The 5,446-nt window shown below is 44.5% G+C and overlaps 1 long non-coding RNA gene across 1 annotated transcript; it reads right to left on the bottom strand.

Annotated features, from left to right (window-relative positions):
• Nucleotides 1-448: 448 nt before the first annotated feature.
• LOC137322533 (uncharacterized) lies at nucleotides 449-5,228 on the bottom strand. Its single transcript, XR_010963159.1, has 3 exons — nucleotides 5,137-5,228; nucleotides 3,820-3,926; nucleotides 449-803 (listed from the first exon to the last, which is right to left on the bottom strand). It is a non-coding gene; the product is annotated as an uncharacterized lncRNA (long non-coding RNA).
• Nucleotides 5,229-5,446: the final 218 nt, after the last annotated feature.

Below are 5,446 nucleotides of genomic sequence, written 5' to 3'. Positions count from 1 at the left end.
TCTGTGGAATTTGCTGCCCCAGGAAGCTACATCATTAAATAAATTTAAAACAGAAATAGACAGTTTCCTAGAAGTAAAGGGAATTAGGGATTACGGGGAGCGGGCAGGAAATTGGACATGAATTTAAATTTGAGGTTAGGATCAGATCAGCCATGATCTTATTGAATGGCGGAGCAGGCTCGAGGGGCCGATTGGCCTAATCCTGCTCCTATTTCTTATGTTCTTATTATTAAACTGATCCCATCTCTGGTATTTGGGACAGAGTCAGCAGCAGCGCATATCCGGACCTTGGGCTCATGTTCGCAATGATTTTCCATCCAATAAAATCAATCCATACCTGAAAATCCAACACGCACTCCAGGTGGGCAAGGCTCCCTGCTGGGAGTGTGATCTTTGTAAAATTGCCCCATCTGTTGATTATTTAGCAAGCTAGCATTGCAATTGCAACTTTTCCAGACTTTTTAAAGCTCTGTTTATTTTTTTGGCATGACATAGCAAAAGTACACCGAAAGACAGGAACACTTTTGTTAAAAAAGCACTGATCAGGAGCTGGGAACCATGACAACTCGAAGTGGTCCAAAAGGACAAGACGTGTGATTAGGATGTTGTTACCAGTAATAACTTTTCTTAAGGTGATGATTGGGCATATCTATTAGTTTTGATGATGGTTCCTTGTAATGGCTAAGAATGATGGATATATGTGCAAGCCCTCATTTTGTTCCAGCCCTGAGGGGATAACTGCCATCTCTGGATGCATGTCACTTTCAGACTCACCCTCGATGGGAGGCGGAAGGCCTGCAGATCTAAAATTCAAGAAGAAAATTACAAATAAAGATGCAATGTTTTTTGAGAAATGACCTGGGTGTTTAGCAGCAGCATAAAAAGATGCAGAAAATTAAAAAGGAAGTACTAATATTCCATATTGCTAGGAATTTAAATGTGAAATCTAAATACATTTTTATTCTGATTTTTTTTAATACAGAGGGGAGACATTGGCTCTTGTCATGCCCGATTTCTGGCTGTTAATTGATTATTTGGGGGATGAATTTTGGCGGCAGTATATCATGCCCGATCCCCCTGGAGGTGCGGCGGCTGCCAAATTGGAAGTTGCCAACTTCCAAGTGTCCGGGGAACCTGCCTGAAACAGGTGTTAGGCCCCTTGAATATGCTAATCAGGTGCCTAACACCTATTTTAGGGCCCTGCTCCCAAATTCAGCAGACCTGGGCAGTGCATGCGCAGCGCATACTCCGCTCAGTTTTTTCTGAGTCTGATGCGACCTAACGAGGTCCTTAAAGGGAAAAAAAAGTAAGTCATTTTTATTTTTTACTTACCTTAGTGCAGAGCCAGGAGGAGCAGGAGTGCCTTACCTGGCTCCGTAGTACTGCAGGCCACGGCCCACCCAGGTTTGCCCTGCTCCTGTTCTCCTCCCGCGCCCCCCCACCCCTCCCCCAAGGACCTAGCTGTGGGTCGATTCGGCTTCCAATTTTATGGAAATGAAGCCTGAGGCCAAATTTGGAGCCAGCCACCGGCCAACATCTTCGGGCATATATACCAATTTCTTGGCCAGTGTGTTCTGATCATCATCAACGTTTCAAAAATCTAGCAATCATATATTTACATACATAACTATCTTTAAGTTCAAGTTTTTATTTGAAGCTTCCAATGCCAGCCATTCCTGCGGATGGAAATAATGGATGTTATCTAGAATCATAGAATGGTTACAGCACAGAAGGAAGCCATTCGGCCCATCCAGCCTGTGCCGGTAATATTATATTATAAAACTGCATTTAACCCTGAAAAAGGTTGAGGGACAAAAAGATCTTGGTGTTATTGTGCACAGATCACTAACGGTTCACGACCAATGCAGAAAAACTGTAGCTAAAGCTAACAAGGTATTGGGTTGTATTAATAGATCCGTTCAGTATAAATCAAAGGACATCATTTTGACACTTTCCAGGTCGCTGGTCAGACCGCATCTAGAGTACTGTGCCCAGTTTTAGCCCTCCCACATGGTTGGGCCTTGGAAAAGGTCCAGAGGAGACCCAGAGGAATGATTCCTAGCTTAAAGAACCTCAGTTAGGCTCAATGACCTTGGTCTAGTTAGCCATGATGTGGAGATGCCGGTGATGGACTGGGGTTGACAAATGTAAGGAATCTTACAACACCAGGTTATAGTCCAACAGTTTTATTTGAAAATCACAAGCTTTCGGAGGCTTTCTCCTTCGTCAGGTGAAGTGTGGGATTCCTTGAAGGTTACCGCATTTATAGTCAGAGAAAAATACCTGGTGATTACAGATAATCTTTCCAACTGCCCGTTGTCAAGGCAATCAAAGTGTTCAGACAGAGAGATGTTACATACAAGACCACCGAATATACAAACGGCCAGAACAAAAGACAGAGAGAGAGAGAGAGAGAAACATCCGAAAGGAAGAGAAAGAGAGAGAATGACCCGTTGTATTAAAAACAGATAACTTTTTTTCGCTGGTGGGGTTACGTGTAGCGTGACACACTACACGTAACCCCACCAGCGAAAAAAAGTTATCTGTTTTTAATACAACGGGTCATTCTCTCTCTTTCTCTTCCTTTCGGATGTTTCTCTCTCTCTCTCTGTCTTTTGTTCTGGCCATTTGTACATTCGGTGGTCCTGTATGTAACATCTCTCTGTCTGAACACTTTGATTGCCTTGACAACGGGCAGTTGGAAAGATTATCTGTAATCACCAGGTATTGTTCTCTGAATATAAATGCGGTAACCTTCAAGGAATCCCACACTTCACCTGACGAAGGAGAAAGCCTCCGAAAGCTTGTGATTTTCAAATAAAACTGTTGGACTATAACCTGGTGTTGTAAGATTCCTTACATTAGTTACTTTAGAGCAGCGTAGACTTAGAGGTGACCTGATGGAGGTCTATAAAATAATTAAAGGGCTGAGTAGTGTCCCTGTTGATAGATTACTCCAGTTTAACAGGTTGGGGAGGGCCAGGGTACACGAGTTTAAACTATGGAAGAGTAGGAATAGACTGGATGTTAGACGATTCTTCTTTTCACAGATAATTGTGAGCCTCTGGAATACATTGCCAGCTGGTGTGGTGGGTGCTGACTCTCTGCATACCTTCAAGAGAGAGCTGGACTGGTTCCTGACTGGGGCAGAGATAGCATCTTATAGAAGGTAATGACTTTATAGATAGCACTTGGTCTGTGTGATCTCCTGGACTGGTTTCGATCGCCTGGTCGGAGAGTAATTTTACAGAGTATTTTTTCCCTTATTGGCCCTAGGTTTTTTCTGTTATTTGCCTCTCCCAGGAGATCACATGGCTGGAGGGGGGTGGGGGTGGTGGCGGTGTCAGGGGATGGAGGAAATGTTTATCCATGATGGTCCAGCCATCATGGTGTGGGGGGTAGGCTTGATGGACCAGCTAGTCTTTACCTGCCTGTCAATTTCGTATGTTCGTAACCCAATTCATGGTCAGCAATGAGTGGTAGATCAATATTTTTAAACACCATTTTTCCATTTCTTTTCCACTGTATTATCTGGGCAACAAGGTCAATAAATTAGAGTTGCTATTCTGATTAAAGATAAGTAGATTGCTGTGTTTTGCCTGTTAATGGCACTGCTTTTTATAGCTTTTGCATTTACTACAACGAGTAGCTTGCTATTTAAAATGGATGGACAAAGTATGCAAAAAACTCATCAGTTTATGTATAGGAAGTTTTTGTGAATGTTACAACGCTATGCGTAAAAATAATCACCCCCGTCCTCAATATTTTTTTATGGGGAGATCTCCTGATGTTAAAATGTTAATGAACTTGACCTAATACCTTGGATCCCGGAAGCATCATTTCTTCTTAAGTCATTTCTTAGTCATTTCTTCTCAAGAAGGTGATGACTGTCCCCAGTGTATTGACTCACGGGCTGCATAAATGTTCTTCAATTATACCCAGATGAGAAAGACGACAAACGGATAACAGAATACAAAAGAAACGGAGAAAAGAATAACTAAAATTGAATGCTGTTACACAATATTGATTTATCTTCCATTAGTGATCATGATTAATTATCAGAGTACCTGTTTCCTTTCATACACAGTTTTCCGAGCCTCATTTTAATGGGATTCTCTGCATTGCGCAACAATTTTAAATCTATTCCATGTGTTAAGTCTAGAATCCTACTGATACTAGTGTCAGACTTGGATCCTATTTGAGTCAATACTGTTTTTGTTTGCAACAGGTTTCTGAAACATGAACTCTCAGATTTCATGTTATTTGAATGATACCTTCTGATCAGGTTAAAATTGATCCAACTGACAACTAAAATGGAAGAATTCAATGGAATGCATGGGAGTAATTTTAACCTCCCAGGACGGGCAGGGGGAGGTGGGGGAGTAGTTTAAAAATGTTAAAATGGGAAGTCCGACACCAACCGGCCACCAACGCGCCCACTTCTGATTTTAACAGAAGCGGGTTGGAGGGTGGGCGACTAACTTGCTCTCCGGAGGCGGGTCCGTCCATAAATTATTTTAATGAGGCTGTGTGTGCCTCAAATTTTACCTCTGTTTCACATTTAACTCCTGGGGGCCGGGTTTTCCGAGCATCGAGAAACCAGGCAGCTAAAGGGATGCGAGAATGGCTGGATGGGACAGGTAAGTGCTTTTCCAGCATTGCTTGTGAGCCAGGAGAAGCAGGAGTGCTCCCACCCGGCCCGCCAACCTACCCTGCAAACCCCCTCAATCGGCTGACAACACCCCGCAATCGAACCCCCCCACGTGCGATCCCTGATGTGCGACCCCCAATGTCTGACCTCCCGATGTCCGACCCCCCGATGACTGCCCGATATGCAACCCCCGATGACTGCCTGGTGTGTGACCCCCAATGTGTGACCCCCCGATGTCCGATTACCCGATATGCGACCCCCGACCCCAACACTCAATCTGCAACCCCCGATGTCCGACCCCGATGTCCGACCGCCCGATGTCCGACTCCCGATGTGCAACCCCTAAAGTCCGACTGCCTGAAGTCCGACCCCCGATGTCCGACCAACTGATGTGCATCCCCCGATGTGCGACCCCCTAATGTCCGACTACCCGATGTCTGACCCCCAACACCCGCCCATGATCCACCCCCCAATGTCCGACTCACCTCTCGACCTCCCTCTGCTCCTGGCTGCGGCCTGTGCTGTAGGCCCACCTGCCTAACTGTCAGCCAGCCTCAATCTGGCTGTGACTGGGAAACCGGTTCAAAACATTTAAATCAGGTCCTGCCCACTCCCTGCCCGCCTCCCATAAATATTGGGGACATGACTCAGGTGAGTGGGGGCATGATGATATGTGTTATATGATTTCTCATCATACCATTATGGAAATGGAATGAAAGAGCCCAGAAAATCACAGTGGCTTCATTTTGTGCTAATCCAATTAAGTTATTTAAGTTCTGGGATATGTTATTAACT

Source organism: Heptranchias perlo, chromosome 6 (genome assembly GCF_035084215.1).
Source record: "Heptranchias perlo isolate sHepPer1 chromosome 6, sHepPer1.hap1, whole genome shotgun sequence".
Taxonomy (NCBI): Eukaryota; Metazoa; Chordata; class Chondrichthyes; order Hexanchiformes; family Hexanchidae; genus Heptranchias; species Heptranchias perlo.
The sequence above is the reverse complement of the archived record's forward strand: the minus strand, read 5'-3'. Positions and strand labels throughout refer to the sequence as shown.